We start from the raw sequence: 15,211 nt of genomic DNA, 5'->3' as shown, positions 1-15,211 counted from the left end.
ACTATATAGCGGTTTATAATATTTTGTATCTGAGAGTATGTTTAGAGCTTCTTTTATATAGTCCTCTCTGTTCTGGATCACGATTCCACCTCCTTTATCCGCACTTCTTATTGTAATATTTGTGTTTGATTGTAGGTTCTTAAGAGCTACTCTCTCGTATGGTTTGAGATTATGTTTTTTATGGCAAGGCGGAATCGCCTCTTGATTTATTTGTCTAAAATCATTTGATACTAGAGAGTAGAAAGTATCAAGGAAATTGCCCTTATGGTGAATGGGGTAAAAGTTAGATGGTGGTCTGAGGCCTGATGGAATAGCTCTCAAGTCCAGCCCCTCCACAGTTGGAGTGGTATTTGTTATTGTCTGTGGTATTTTTGCTGCTGAGTTTTCTAGCATTTTGAAATGTCTTTTTAAAGTAAGTTTCTTAATGAATCGGTTTAGCTCTAGGAACAGATCAAACTCATTGATTTTGCTTGTTGGGCAAAAAGACAGTCCTTTGGATAGCACTGCAATTTCGTCTTTCTTTAGGGTGTATGATGATAGATTAAAAATACCCAAGGACTTTTCGGTATTAATTGCCTTATCTAGGTCATGTTTTGTATTTAGGTTTTTCTTTTTGATTTTGTTCTTGCCTGCTCGGCATCCTCTTCTAGGTTTTTTCTTTTTGTGGGTTTCCGGCCTAGTGGGTGAAAAAAATGTGTGATATTTACTGTTTTGGGACTTTTCAATATAGGGTATGCTGCCGTGGGGTGTATGAGAGGCGGTAGGGCCAAAAAGGAAGGACCTGCTATAGAAAGATCTTCTATAGATTGAGGATCAGATTGTAAAGCAGAATCAAAGTCACAGAAGGGGTATTAAAGATCAAAAGGTAAATCTGTATTAATTTGTAAGATATGGGGCACAGAATCCAATTGGTTTGAAATAGGAGTAGTGCAATTCGAATCCACAGAGTATGCTGGGGGTGTACAGGTATGTACTGTGAGAAGCGAATCTGCTTCCACATCTGAGGAGGTGGACGAAGTGGAATACCTAGACTGGAGTATTGAAGTGGATTGTGAATGGGTAGGAAATAGGGTAGGAGGAAGATTGAGTGGTCCACACTCTGCCATAATGTTTTCTGGAAATATAATTGATGGAGAGGTAATTGATATTGTATTGTTAGAAAATGAGACTGAGCCTAATTTACTAGGAGTAAGTAAGGGAGTGTGAAACTCTAGTTTAGAGGAATCTGGTTGTGAAATTGGAGTCCCTCTATTACAGGAGATGTTGTCGGTTGATCTATTGCAGGGGAAATTGTTGGTAGACAATTGTTTCAAAGATGATTTGACCTTTGGTATGGAATGGGACATGTATCTACTTGGTTATGCTAGGGGACTCATGACCAGACTCATTGAAAAAAGGAGGTCTCTCTACTTAGATCTAGGGGCTAAGATATCTGACTGCTATTCAGAATTGTCTAAATTTAGATCAAATGTCAACTTTCCGAAGCTTTCCCCTGCAATAGATTTGAGAGAGAGAGAGAGATTTAATACATATAGATTCATTTATCAATTTTTTACCATAATTTTATCTATTTGAGTCCTAGATATATTTTATTTGAATCCTAGATACATATTTATTCATCCTTTTACCATTATTTTATATATTTCATTTGAGTCCTAGATATATTTTATGATCTGTAATATTGGCTGCCAAACACACTCTTTTATATATATATATATATATATATATATATTAAGGATCGTCCGAAATAAGCTGGTAACAAGCCTTATCTTTGAAAAAATATACTGATTCCCAGTATCTATTAGCGTCTGCGCTGCTGGACCGCGAGTCACATGACCGCACATCTGCGATCATGTGACACCCTATGTCATCGACTCCAGCCGCCGGCTCAGAATCTTCACCTGAGCATGCGCCGCTCCAGCGATCTAGGCATCGCGACTTTCACCCTCTCTCCCCTCGCTTGGCCAGATGAGAGCGGCGTTATGTAGTGAACACTTCCGGGCTCCCGAGTCATGTGACGCTTGTATTAGCGATCACATGACCGGGGGTTATATGCTATTCCTTATAGGAAAACGATCACTCATAAATTATGGTAAATTTTATTAAAACGAAGATGCGATTTTATGTGTAAACCATGAGATTGTTAATACATGGTTATTCTAACTTGTTGTTATGAAAGTTTGCACTTTGGATGACACCTGGTGATGGCTCCTCCCACAAGGGGTGTCACCCAGGTGCATCCTTTTGGTGTTTTTTTGGCAGAATTTGTCTATATAAGTATCGATTCATTTGTATTATTTGTTATATGATTGTGAAACCTGATGAAGGGGAGATTCTGATCCCCGAAACGCGTTGTTTCTATTAAAACAAGAAGAATCCATCCATTAAGACCGTTTCTACTAGGGTTGCACGATAAATCAAAAAAAATAATCGAATCGCGATAATCGGCAAATGCGATATGGCGATTTGGCCGACCCGAAAATGCCGCGATTATATATGAAGGGGCCCCGCTCACATAACTGGCTTTGTGTGTAAAGTATTTTACTAGTGTGTGAAACAATCTCTCTCCTAATGATAACAGGTCCAGCCTCTGTACTCACTTTCACGATGAATGCACTGCAGCGAGCGGCCCGGCCGGCGCGTGACTGACGTCACTCAGTAACGCTCCTGCTTCCTGAAGTTCGCTCCCGCTCGCTGTAGTGCATTCATAGTGACAGTGAGTACAGAGGCTGGCCATGTTATCAATAGGAGAGAGATTGTTTTACACACTAGTAAAATACTTTACACACAAAGCCAGTTATGTGCACAGTTTAGGACACATGAGGGGACACATAGGACCATGAGGGGGACCAGCATAAGATGCTATATGTCTTATGCTGCCCCCCCTCATGGCCCTATGTGTCATAGCACACATCCCCTATAACAGCGTCCTCCACAGATCCCCCATAACAGCGTCCTCCACAGATCCCCCATAACAGCGTCTTCCACAGATCCCCCACATAACAGCGTCCTCCATAGATCCACCCCATAACAGCGTCCTCCACAGATCCACCCATAACAGCATCCTCCACAGATCCACCCCATAACAGCGTCCTCCACAGATCCACCCCATAACAGCGTCCTTCACAGATCCCCCACAACACAGCGTCATCCACCGATCCCCCACAACACAGCGTCATCCACAGATCCCCCACAACACAATATCATCCACAGATCCCCCACAACACAGCGTCATCCACAGATCCCCCACAACACAGCGTCATCCACAGATCCCCCACAACACAGCGTCATCCACAGATCCCCCACAACACAGCGTCATCCACAGATCTCCCACAACACAGCGTCATCCACAGATCCCCCACAACACAGCGTCATCCACAGATCCCCCACAACACAGCGTCATCCAAAGATCCCCCACAACACAGCGTCATCCACAGATCCCCCACAACAGTGCCATCCACAGATCCCCCACAATAGTGCCATCCACAGATCCCCCACAACAGTGCTATCCACAGATCCCATCCATAACAGTGCCATCCACAGATCCCCCACAACAGTGCCATCCACAGATCCCCCATAACAGTGCATCATCCACAGATCCCCATAACAGTGCCATCCACAGATCCCCCATAACAGTGCCATCCGCAGATCCCCCACAATAGTGCTATCCACAGATCCCCTCCATAACAGTGCCATCCACAGATCCCCTCCATAACAGTGCCATCCACAGATCCCCCACAACAGTGCCATCCACAGATCCCCCATAACAGTGCATCATCCACAGATCCCCATAACAGTGCCATCCACAGATCCCCTATAACTATGTCATACCCAGCCGCGTCAGCGGCTCATATGGGAAAATCCAAGCAAATAGACCTCTAGCACAATTCCTTTAAAATATTGCATCGCATATCGTTATCGCAATTTTTAGGGCCCTAATCGCAATCGCACAAAATTCCCATATCGTGCAGCCCTAGTCTCTACTAGTGATTTTGCGCTGACGCAGAACTTCTTTCCTTTACTACGAATTTCTTTTGGGGGACTGGACATCCCATCCAAGAGACTACACAATCTGCGGCTGCAGTCCTGGTTTAAAGGTCTTATTTCTATTAAGTCTACAGTAGAGTTGTGCCTGCCGGAGCACAACCCTATAGGGTAACTTTGGATATTTCTCACTTGATATTATCATCTGGTTGAACATACTACCCTATTGTGAGCTCTGTTTCTTCTCTGTTTCCCTCTTCTGGAGGGGAATTTAGATTCGTCCTTGGCATATGTGCTATCCTCAGGCAGTGATGACTGTGAATGAAGAAAATGGCTGCTATGTGCAGGGATGATGATGTTACTAAGATATGGAAGCTGAAGTAGACCAAACTTGTAGTATGAATAGCTGCAGATGTATGTAAAACGGCCACTAGATGGTGCTGTTACACAATCAACAGAGAATTATGCAGAAAACATATTAACTATGCATTAAAGTTATGCATAAATTAACAATAAACTTGCTGAAGGCATGACAGTCACTGTCCGCAGCGGACACTGTCTATTGAAAAAGTACACTGGATGTCACAGATATTTTTTGGATGCACACACTTTACACTGGAGATGTGGTGCAGCTAATGTCACTGTTCTGTCCTCCTTATGTGTGAAGGTACATAGCTTGACAAACAGCTAAACCTTATCCCAGTAATGAATTGACATTGGAGTAATGTCCAAATTTATCTTTATTGCAAGGATGTAAATGGGGCCTGACATATAGTAATGCATATACAAATACAGATGCATATCTAACCAGATCATGTTTCCTATCTTTATAACAAGCATGGTCCCTAGCTGCTAACTATAAGCTGCTATAAAGGAAAGGAGAAAGATGTGCAAATACATAAGAAAACAGATGCAAACAGGCTGTAATGTGGCTATGTGACATACCAGCGATGGTACTTTGAGCTTAGATGTGGAGGATGTCTCAAGAGGCTTCCAAGCCATGTGCTATCCTCAGGCAGTGATGACTGTGAATGAAGAAAATGGCTGCTATGTGCAGGGATGATGATGTTACTAAGATATGGAAGCTGAAGTAGACCAAACTTGTAGTATGAATAGCTGCAGATGTATGTAAAACGGCCACTAGATGGTGCTGTTACACAATAAACAGAGAATTATGCAGAAAACATATTAACTATGTATTGAAGTTATGCATAAATTAACAATAAACTTGCTGAAGGCATGACAGTCACTGTCCGCAGCGGACACCGTCTATTGAAAAAGTACACTGGATGTCACAGATATTTTTTGGATGCACACACTTCACACTGGAGATTTGGTGCAGCTAATGTCACTGTCCGCAGCGGACACCGTCTACAGAAAAAGTACACTGGATGTCACAGATATATTTTTGATAGGCACACTTTACACTGGAGATGTGGCTCAGATAATGTCACTGTCCGCAGCGGACACTGTCTACAGAAAAAGTACACTGGATGTCACAGATATATTTTGGATATGCACACTTTACACTGGAGATGTGGCACAGCTAATGTCACTGTTCACAGCGACACCGTCTACGGAAAAAGTACAATGGATGTCATAGATATTTTTCGGATGTGCACACTTTACACTGGAGATGTGGCGCAGCTAATGTCACTGTCCCCAGCAGACACCGTCTACAGAAAAAGTAGACTGGATGTCACAGATATTTTTTGGATGTGCACACTTTATACTGGAAATGTGGTGCAGCTAATGTCACTGTTTGCAGCGGACACCGTCTATGGAAAAAGTACACTAGATGTCACAGATTTTTTTGGGATACGCACACTTTACACTGGAGATTTGGCGCAGCTAATGTCGCTGTCTGCAGCGGCCTAACTATTGTACGCTATTTAGCGCATGATGCGCTAAAATAGATATTGCTGCCACACACAACAGTCCTTAGAAGGACTTTTGGGTTTGTAAAGTTTTAGCTATTTAGCGCAGTTCGCGCTAAAAAAAGATATTGCTGCTGCCAAACTGAAAAGTTTTAGTGGTAAAAATATTCTTAAAACACTCCTTACACTGTCTGTCCCTTCCTCAGCACAGTTCTCCCTGACTAAGAATGAGCCGAACATGTGTTATTGGGTGCTATATAGCACCTGATCATGCGTTCCGGCCAACCAATCACTGTAATGCCAGCAGCCAACATGGCTACGGCATTACAGTGAGGGCAGTACTTACCTGCACGTTTATTGGCTGCGTAGCAGCCAAGAAACGTGCGGGCAGAGACTCGAGCATTGCACTAGAGCACATGCGGTATTAGGCCATTTGCCAAGCATCGAGATGCTCGAGTCGAACTGGTGTTCGGCCAAGCATGCTCGATCATCACTAGTCTGTGCCCCAGGCCTTTGAACGAAAGCGCAAATACCCAGCCACCCACCCACAGGCCATAGCACTAAATGCACACCTTTCCAAATTGCTGGCCCTGGAAATGTTGCCATTTAGGCTTGTGGACACTGATCCTTTCCGCAGCCTGATGGCCGTCCTGCCTTACTCTGTCCCCAGCCGCCAATATTTTTCACGGTGTGCAGTCCCAGCCTTACACCAGCATGTGTCCCGTAACATCACCCGTGCACTGACCAACGCAGTTATTGGGAAGGTCCACTTAACGACTGACACATGGACAAGTGCTTTTGGCCAGGGATGCTACATTTCCCTGAAGGCACACTGGGTGAACGTTGTGGAGGCCGGGAGCGAGTCGTAACCTGGGATGGCACAGGTGCTACCGACGCCAAGGATTACGGGCCCTACTTCCATCACGGTTTCCGCCACCACCTACGTTAGTGGCTGCAACCCCCCTTCTCCTCCTCCGTCTCCTCCTCCACTTCCACCTCTGAATTATCATCTTGCAGCACCAGTCAGTAGCTGGAAGCAGTGTAGCACTGCAGTGGGGAAGCAGCCTAAACTCATCTGCTTAGGTGACAAACAGCACACCGCCGCAGAGCTGTAGCAGGGGAAAAAGAAAAAATGAGAGTAAAGTCCTAGTTGATTATTCCTATGATTGGAATACATTAAAGTTAGACTAGGATACATGAAAATATTACAGGTGGATATAGCACATATATTCACGAATTTAAGTAATACTGAGTTTCCAATCTGGTGAAGGTAAGAGAGGGAGTATGGTAAAGTAATCACTAGCAGCACCAATAACTGAAACTAATAAGAGTAATGGTGAATTCAATAAACATATATAATAACAACAATACTATTAATAATTCCAAAAAAATAATTTAAAAAAAAGTATAAAAAGTAATAACATAAAAATATTATAAAAAGAAATAAAATAATATCTAAAAATATCACAAAAAAATGAATAATTATTAATAACAAAAACATATGTATATAAAGAAAGACACTTGAAGTAAACACAATAGATAGAAATAATAGCTATCTCACTAAAATCATGATAATCACTAAAATAAAAATCTCACCACAATAAATAATAAAAAACAAAAAACTATCAATAATTTATAGTATAATAATAATAAAATAATAAAACGAAAGAGGGGAAATAAAACATAATGCGTGTATAGTACTTACCCTGTAAATATGGTAATGAGAAAAGGCAAACCGGAACATCTGGAATTAGAGAGAAGAGAATAAGGGATCTGAACATCCATCTAAAACCTATCAATATGGGTATGTTGAATTAATCAATAAATAAGCAGCATGAATCAATATAATCAGGTATGGACATACAATACTGAATGAACAGCCCCTATATAGAAAGAAGACTATATTAGCTAAAATACATCAAGTAAGGGGCTCATACATAGTGAACAGTAATATAAGGGCATGAACTCTGAATTAAGACCGGACGCATGAGCAGTGATCATGACTGAGACTTGCTCCAAGAGGGGGAGCAGGCACAATATAGTTTACTAACGTGAAAAAAGTTAGAGTATGGTGACATGCGCGGAGAGGTCATACATCTGGAATCGCACCACTCAAGCGTCATAGAAAGGAGACAGGACGCAGCGAGATGACCGTCATGAAGCGTAACCAGGAAGGAGCTCCAGGCATGCGCGGTTGAGGCATATACGAGCCGAAATGATACTAAGTGTCAGCGCATCCCGTACGGCGCAGTTCAAAGGACAGCCAGTCAGAATGACATGGGAGGAGCTAATACCTGGGATTATTCAGTAGAGGCGCTATGAGTGGTCAAAAAGGAAAGGCCCACAGTTAGGAAGAAGCTCATAGGGCAACACGGCTATGACGCAGACAAGGGAGGTCTTATAAACCTGGCTCCGCCCCCAACATTCAGTTCTCTGCCTGAACCCCTGAAGACGCCTGGTTGGCGAAACATGTCGGGGGGCAGATAGCGAACTTAGTATTTTAGCCAGCGGTAGCCTAGCCCAAAATTATGTATCAAGAAAGATATTAGGATAGGCGGTTAGTCCAAGAAGGTGGCACAGTAGTTAGACGCTGTGGGAATAACAGCGTGCAATAGACAAACAGAGAGACGTCTGCACAATAAAGCACATATGCAATAAGCTATTGTAAATGTACAGAGCCACCTAGTGGACGAACTCGATAATCACTGACCCGACTGTGAGCACAATAATAGGCAGGCAGGCTACGCTGACAATTTTAATCATAAGATAATATAGAGTTCTAAGCAAATATTTTAAGGACAAGTAATAAAAGTTATTTTTTAGAATTAGTAACATGTGTAAACCAAGGGACACTGATGGTCCGAGTGGCCAATTGTAAATATTTTTTTTCAGACTGAGATGTGGCTCTCGCCACTCAACCTAAAACCAGGCATGGTTGTGTCTGATAATGGCCATAACTTGGTGGCGGCATAGAGCTCAGCAAGCTCATACACATATCATGCCTAGCCCACGTGAACAAACTAGTGGTTCAGCGGTTTCTCAAAACCTACCCTAATTTGCCTGAGCGCCGCGTGTGTGCACATTTTTTGCACACGTCATTGACAGTTTCCGCTGGTCTGCCAACACTACAGCAGCGCTTGCAATTGCCAGCCCACCGACTGTTGTGCGATGTGAGTAGGCACTTGAACTTGTGAGAGATGTGTATGTGATGTGAATATTCTGTAGTACACATTTTTGTGTAGTACACATATTTGTCCACAAGATGGCCGCAAGCCATTCTTTTGTTTAAGGTAAATAGGGCAGGTGGAAAATGGGGATTACATTACAGTTTTCAAATATACCTATGAACTTAGTTGAAGTTGCTGAAACCACTCCTATCAGGTTAAGGAGCCAATAGTCTCTACATAAGGAGCACCCCTTTTGTGATGTCATGTCTGCTATTTAAGTCAATGTAATGTGAATAAAGCGCCTCTTCTACCATGGCTAAGAGAAGAGAGAAGATGCTTTCATGAAACCACCTAGTGTGTCTGGTCTCATAAGGCAGTATGATGTACACATACTTACACTTCTAATTGATTTGGCACCACACAAAGAAGAAGGAGAAGCGCATGAATTGCGCTGACAAATGGCATCCCATAGGTGGGCAGACAAATTGCGAAATTTGGTAATGCATCTGCAGACTGTGAAGATACTAACGTGGATTATCTATAGATCTTCCAGACAGGGCAACAGCATTAGATTAGATCCAATTATGTTTGCAAATAACCTTTCCAAATTGTATGTTTCACTGGTTAAGAAAGTGCCCGCAGTGATTGCCACATGATGCCAATTGGAAGTGTCCAATCCTATCAATCTAAGGCTGCACCTATTTTAAGTCCTTATTCAGATATGAGTGAAAGTGTAGGGATGTCTGCATCATTGTATGATGTATGACATCTACCACACCCAGTAGTAACATCAATTTTGCCATGATGAATAGAATTCCCAATTCAGAGAACTTATGCTGCTTTATAGAAAATTAGTTAAAATATGGAGAGTTTTCTCATATTATTGGTGAGATTTGGAAAATTTAGTCCAATGTAGAGCTGGGGATTTAATGCATAGTGAAGATCATTGAGTCTGGGAGGAAGCATTTAGGTAATCAGTCAGTCACATTGTCATCAGGACAGGGCAGAGAGTGTGGAGAAAGTTTTCACTAGACTCCAGGAAAGCTGGGTGGATTTGGATTTTTGAGCTTACCTTAGAGATGCATATGAAAATCTTAAGTGCTGCCTTTGTGGATGGTTTTGAGAATCATCTGAAAAGATCTACAGGGTGGGCCATTTATATGGATACACCTTAATAAAATGGGAATGGTTTTTATTAACTTCCTGTTTGTGGCACATTAGTATATGTGAGGGGGGAAACTTTTCAAGATGGGTGGTGACCATGGTGGCCATTTTGAAGTCGGCCATTTTGAATCCAACTTTTGTTTTTTCAACAGGAAGAGGGTCATGTGGCACATCAAACTTATTGGGAATTTCACACGAAAAACAATGGTGTGCTTGGTTTTAACGTAACTTTATTCTTTCATGAGTTATTTACAAGTTTCTCTTTGTTTACAGCCATTGACATGTCGCCGAGGTTAACACGTGAGGAGCGGATAGAAATTGTGTTGATGTCTGGTGAACGCAGTAACCGGGTCATTGCAGCAGATTTCAATGCAAGACACCCTACGAGACCACCCATCTCCCATGCTACAGTTAGCAAATTGCTTGCTAAGTTTCGTGAAACTGGTTCAGTGTTGGATTTGCCAAAATGTGGACGCATGAAATCTGTCTCCAATGAAGAAACATCAGTGGCTGTCCTAGCTTCATTCAGCAAGAGTCCACAGCGTAGCACTCGCCGCATGTCACTGGAGAGTGGCATTAGTCGAACATCCCTTCGGCGGATATTAGCTACTTACAAATGGCACCCTTACAAACTCCAGCTACTGCAGCATCTCAACGAGGATGACCCAGATCGGCGCACTGAATTTGCAGAATGGGCAAAACAAAAATTGGAACAGGACCCTCAGTTTACGCAGAAGATTTTGTTCAGTGATGAGGCAAACCTTTATGTGAATGGTGAAGTTAACAAACAAAACCACCGCTATTGGTCTGACACTAACCCACATTGGATAGATCCCTCCAAGTCTGTTGGAACAAAAAAATTGATGGTATGGTGTGGTATATGGGGTACAAAGATAGTGGGGCCATTCTTTGCGAAATTGCTACATGATGATGTGTTTCCCTCTTTATGCACTGAAGCTGACACGTTCCTTGATTTTTTCCAGCAAGATGGTGCACCACCACATTATGGGTGTCAGGTCCGAGCATTCCTAGATGAACAGTTTCCTGGAAAGTGGATTGGTCGTCGTGGGCCAGTTGAATGGCCCCCAAGGTCTCCCGATCTGACCCCCTTAGACTTTTATCTTTGGGGTCATCTGAAGGCAATTGTCTATGCTGTGAAGATACGAGATGTGCAGCACCTGAAACTACGGATACTGGAAGCCTGTGCTAGCATTTCTCCTGCGGTGTTGCTATCAGTGTGTGAAGAGTGGGAGAAGAGGGTTGCATTGACAATCCAACACAATGGGCAGCACATTGAACACATTTTATAAGTGGTCAGAAACTTGTAAATAACTCATGAAAGAATAAAGTTACGTTAAAACCAAGCACACCATTGTTTTTATTGTGAAATTCCCAATAAGTTTGATGTGTCACATGACCCTCTTACTATTGAAAAAACAAAAGTTGGATTCAAAATGGCCAACTTCAAAATGACCGCCATGGTCACCACCCATCTTGAAAAGTTTCCCCCCTCACATATACTAATGTGCCACAAACAGGAAGTTACTATCATCAACCATTCCCATTTTATTAAGGTGTATCCATATAAATGGCCCACCCTGTAGTATTAGCCAGGCCTGAGTGAAGTTCACTATGTCCCTCCATTTTTTGAAGTTGAATTGAACAAAGATCTTAGGCGGGTGTGGCTGCCTATCAGTCCTCCCCACTAGAGGGGGGAAGGAAGACTTTGTATGTACTTACCCATTTCCTCCCCCGTGGGAGGAGCTACAAATGTTCAACCCTTCAAATGCAACGCCCATAGGGAATTAACAACCCAGAATCAAATACTGGATCCCTATTATCTATACAATCCTTAGGATCTAATTCCATTGCCTCATAGCAAACATGCTCCATGATTTCTCATGGCTAAGGGTAATATCACATGTGTAGGAGTATATAGTAATGCATTTTCTACTCCTCTCACCAATTATTGACCGTCTTAAGGGTGTACAAAATTGTATCCAACTACTCTGCTGCGTCTGGAGGGGGGGAGGCTGGGAGTAGTAAATAAAAATACTTTCCCACCTCTGTAAATAAAAATAAAAAGTGCTTTCTGGGAGTAGTAAATAAAAATTCAAATTCACATGCCTGTCTCCAATTAATAACCACATTTTTGAGTTTCTGATAGATAATTTAAGGTTGTTGGAAGATGGATCATCTCGGACAGGATATGCTGTTCCTACTTAATCTGATGTTATCAAGAAAGAACCACTCCCTCCAGCAATGTTAGTGCAGGAGACAGAGCTGGAGACACTTGCTGAGGTTTGTAAGATGGCTGAGGGTAAGACTGTGAACATCAATATTAATCCAGGCAGGGCTGGGACAAGGCCATTTGGTGCCCAGGGCGAAGATGGCAAACTGCGCCCCCCCCCCCCCCCCCCCCCCCCGTTTTTAAGAAAGAATCAATGTTGTTTCAAAACAAGAATATACTTAAAGCAATAGAACAAAGGACTGTGGGACTTTGAAAGTCACAGACACTATAAAGTTCCCCCCCATCATCATGTGCCAGTATAAAGTCCCCCCCTCATCATGTGCCAGTTTTGTAATAAGCCCCCCCAATGTGCCAGTAACACTATTGTAAAAAAAAACAAAAAAAAAACACTTATACTTACCTAAGTGTCAGCGATGCGATGCAGCCTCTTCCTGTGTCCCACGCTGTAATGTAAGGCTCAGGCGGCACGATGACGTCATTGCGCCGGCCTCTGATAGGCTGCCGGCCTAGTGCCTGCAGCCAGGGGCGTACATAAAAATCACTGGGCCCCATAGCAGGAATCTAAATTGGGCCCCCATTCCCCTTTTATAGCCCCTCCCTTTGTTCCATGAACTATTCTTGCTGCTGCGTTTTATAATTTATGCCATCAGGGCCGGAATGGGATTACAAAACAGCCCTGGCACACAAAAGAGGTATAATAGATGCAGATGTATATTATATACAGCAGTGTACAGTTATGTGAGGTACGCGGTATAATAGATGCAGTGTGTACAGGTATATAGTATATTCCCTAGTGTTCTGATATGTGAGGTACAGGGTATAATAGATGCAGTGTGTACAGGTATATAGTATATACAGCAGTGTACTGATATGTGAGGTACGGGGTATAATATATGCAGTGTATACAGTATATACAGTAGTGTAATATGTGAGGTACGAGGTATAATAGATGCAGTGTGTACAGGTATATAGTAAATACAGCAGTGTATTGACACCTCGTACCTCACATATCAGTACACTGCTGTATATACTATATATCTGTACACACTGCATCTATTATACCTCGTACCTCACATATATAGTATATACAGAAGTGTACTGATATCTGTACACACAGCATCTATTATACCTCATACCTCACATATCAGTGCACTGCGGTATATACTATATATCTGTACATATTGCATGTATAATACTGTGTAATATATGCAGTGTGTGTGCATGTATGTGTGTGTATATATATATATATATATATACAGAGCAGTGTATTGATGTGACACATAGAAGGTATAATACTGTAGATGCAGTGTTTATAGAAATATGTGGTCAGTTATGCATTATAGTCACTGTGAGGTACATGAGGTAGTGGTAACTGTCTGAAGTAGTATACATGAGTGAGCAATGAGTAAAAACAGGGCATGGAGGGGGGGGGGGGGGGGGGGGTAAATGATGAAAAGTGGAGGACCTCCTCTTACCTCTCCATTCCAGTCTGTATGGATCAATACAGAGCTGCTTGTGAACTTTTAATACTTGCTGTTAGGGGTTGAAGGACCTGTGATGATGTCATCACAGGTCCTGGCAGATGTACCTTTGAAACCTAGGAACTACACCATTTTTGGTGCAGTTCCTTTGCTAGATTCTGCAGGACCTGTGATGTTGAAGATGATGTCATCACAGGTCCTGGCAGATGCACTGTTCTAACCTGGGAACTACACTTTACACTGTGCAGTTCCCTTACAGGACCTGTGATGACATCATCAAAGGTCCTTTAGCTTTAGAAAGGTAAACAGGAGTAATTAGGGGGCGGGGCCTCTCCTCCACTTCGGTGCCTGCCTGCAGCCTATCAGAGGAAAGGGAAGGGACACGCCTCTCCCTCCCCTGCACCTCCGCTGGCACAGACAGTTTACAATGGAGATGAGCGCAATGGAAGCGCTCATCTCCCTGTGCCCGGCGGCGGCTGCTCACTTGGGGGGGGGGGGCATTTTAGTTGGGGGGGCACATGGGGGGGCACAGCATGATGTAGGGGGGGCCGTGGCCCCCTCTGGCCCCCCCCTGGCGACGCCACTGCTGCTGGCACTTCACCTGCGCCCCCCTCCTGTCCGCAAATGGTAGCGCCCAGGGCACCCGCTCCTTCGGCCCCTGCCTTGTACCGGCCCTGAATCCAGGTATGCCTTCGGTATCACTCATTATTATGGTCTAATCTGGTGAAGCAGAGATTTTGTTTGATCCATGGGTAAGCCCATCAATAATGAATGCTGAGTGTATGAAAGATGTTTGATGCCCTGATGCTGCCTAAGAAGGTAGAGGCTAAACTATTACCTGAAGTATACACTAAGTGGAAGTCTGTTTGTGATACAGGATGGCTTATGGCCAGTGGACTTCCAAAAAGTTTGCCTTTTTCAGATACACGCTACGGAGGCTGAAAGGAAACATCAAAGAATAAAGGTAGAAGTGATTATTGAGAATGGACCCTGGAGAGTCGGTAATAAACTCTTCCTTCAGAGGGCACTCTACCTAAGGAGGATGGATTTAGAACATGGGCAAATCAAGAGAGAGAAGATGTGATTGGGTTCTGTGGTGGATGGCTCCTGGGTTCAACAACGCTACCACTAGGTTAGTTGAAGGTGAATGCTGTAATAATGATGGGTGAACTATGGGAGTTCCAGGAAGGCATATGCCAAGGTCATCTACCCATTTCAGAGACTGCAGATTGACTACATTCAGAACAAAGGTGGAACAGTGTGAATATGTCTATGTCTGTATTGATC

This window comes from Bufo bufo, chromosome 2 (genome assembly GCF_905171765.1).
Source record: "Bufo bufo chromosome 2, aBufBuf1.1, whole genome shotgun sequence".
In the NCBI taxonomy this organism is placed as follows: Eukaryota; Metazoa; Chordata; class Amphibia; order Anura; family Bufonidae; genus Bufo; species Bufo bufo.
Note: the sequence above shows the minus strand (reverse complement) of the source record.